The sequence below is a fragment of the Microcebus murinus genome, chromosome 29 (assembly GCF_040939455.1).
Source record: "Microcebus murinus isolate Inina chromosome 29, M.murinus_Inina_mat1.0, whole genome shotgun sequence".
Classification (NCBI taxonomy): domain Eukaryota; kingdom Metazoa; phylum Chordata; class Mammalia; order Primates; family Cheirogaleidae; genus Microcebus; species Microcebus murinus.
In genome coordinates, this window is record NC_134132.1 from 3,125,385 (window position 1) to 3,128,050 (window position 2,666).

Here is a 2,666-nt window from a genome sequence, read left to right on the forward strand (position 1 = left end):
AATACAGATCAGACTTATAGATCCAGCTAAAGCTGTGATTAGAGGAAAACCTATCACCTTAAAAACTTATGCTAATAAATGGGGATGACTGAATATAAATATATTAAAAACATTCAACTCAAGACATTAGAACAAGAGTGAACCAGAAGAAACTAATAAAAAATGGGCCCTAAAGAAATTAAATAAAAAATGAAAGGAGATATGAAATAGAAATGGGAATATTGTTGAACATGTGAATAAATCCAAGATCTGGTCTTTTGAAAATGGTAGTAAAATGTAAAAAGCCATTAGCTAAGAAGGCAAAAAGAAAATTACGAATACATGAGATTGCAGAGTAAACAGTGAGGAAGTTTGAAGAATTATGAAACAAATCTGTCTCAATTCTATGAAAATAAATTTGGAAACCTGGATGAAATAGATAATTTTCTAGGAAAATATAAATCTCCAAAGCAACTCCCCCCAAAGCACAGAAAATCTAAAGAGACCATACCATAGAAGAAATAAAATTGTCAAAGGGCTACCACCCCCTAAAACACAAAACCTGTGTGGTCTGATAGGTGAATTTTACCAAATTTTCAAGAGAAAGGAATTGGCAATGCTGTTGCAACCTCTTCGTAACAGGCAAGAGAGAGACAACACTTCTATATTAATTTTATTAATTGAGCATGAGCTTAATATGTATCAGTAGCACCTAGGGGTCAAGCACATAGACTCCTGCCACACTTTGAGCCAGTTGTGTCAGAGAGAGTCAACTATCCACCAAAATCGAATTTCCTTTTTCATAGAATATAGCTGTAGCTGGAATATAGTCTCTACTCAAGAGTTTTCGATCAGCTTCTTTTTCAGTTAGGCTAGTTCTCAACCATGGAATGTGAATAGAAAGGATGTTTACATTTCAAGGCCAAGACTTTAAGCAGATGTACTCTCCTTGTTGAAGGCAGAATAATGTCTCCTCAAAGATCCTAATCCCTGGACCCCGTGAATGTGTTTTGTTATATGGTAAGGGAGAACTTAAGGTTGCTTATAGAATTAAGTTGCTAATCAGCTGACTTTAAGACAAGTAGATTATTTTGGATTAGTTGGATAATAGGCAGGCCCAAGTAATTACAAGGGTCTTTAAAAGTGGAAGAAGAGCACTCTGGGAGACTGAGGCGGGACAATCACTCAAGGTCACAAGTTCAAGACCAGCCTGAGCAAGAGCAAGACCCCGTCTCTACTAAAAATAGAAAATAAATTAGCTGGACAACTAAAACTATATAGAAAAAATTAGCCGGGCATGGTGGCGCATGCCTGTAGTTCCAGCTACTCAGGAGGCTGAGGCAGGAGGATCGCTTGAGCCCAGGAGTTTGAGGTTGCTGTGAGCTAGGCTCACGCCACAGCACTCTAGCCCAGGCAACAGAGTGAGACTCTTGTCTCAAAAAAAAATAAAAATAAAAGTGGAAGAAGGAGTCAGAAGAGTCAATGTCAGAGTGAACAACTCAACTGGCCATTGCTGCCTTTGAAGAGCCATGAACCTAGGAGAAAGGGTAGACTACAGAAAATGGAAAAAATAAGGAAACAGACTCTTCCCTGGACCCTCCAAAAGGATCGCAGCCCTGCCAACACCTTTAGCCCAGTGAGACCCATTTTGGACCTCTCCTTCCAGAATTGTAAGAGAATAAATTTGTGCCGCATTAAGGCACTAAGTTTGTAGTGATTACAGCAGCAAGAGAGAACCAGTGCTTTCTCCCACTCCCATTGTCCCCTTTTGCCAACTGGATAGAGTTGACAGTGACACCTAGAAGCCCTGGGTGATGGTTGAGCCACAAGATGGAAGGATCTTGGGCCCCTACGTCACCAAGTAAAGCAAAGTCATGTACTGACTAAGAACACACACTTTGGACTCTTACGTGAGAAATTCCGTATTTTTATTTGATGGCTTTTGTTACAACTTATTCCATCACAAGAGTTCGACTCTCTGTGACTCCGTTTTCTTATTTTTAAAATGGAATCATAATATTAGTAGCTACCTCAAATATTTTTGTGAAAACTAAACAAGTTACTGTATCTAAAGTGTTTAGAATGACTCTTGACACATAATACACATGTTATCACTAAGATTCCATGCACACACAGACATACATGTGCGCGCACACACATGAATTTTTATAGCATCTCTTTTGAATACCAATGCAAACATTCGAAATAAAACATTGGCTAATTGGTAGCCAGAATCCAGCCACATACTAAAAAAATGATGGCAATGGCCTGAGTGGTTTATTTTTAAAATACAAAAATATTAGGTAATTTGTTAGTATCTACCGTTGGCGTTGAGTGGAAACTAGCTCTTTTCTCACTCATAAGTTAGAAATAAGTTTTATATCTTTTCCTTTTGGGGGGGAACTGAGCATTTTTTCCATGGTAGTTCAACAACACTGAAACCTTGTAGATTGCAAAGTATCAGTTCACATGTTAAAATTCTCAGTATTTTGGTAGTTGTTTTTTTCTTTTTTCTTCTAACAGAGTTCAGGGTAGGTGGAGACTGTAACTGCCTAATTCTGATTATGGATGATTTTTCTAGTATCAGGGCCTTATATTTATGTACTAATACTAATAATAAAACTGGAAATGTTTATAAATAAACATTATTTTTTACACATGGTATTAAAATTAACCACAAAGAGAAA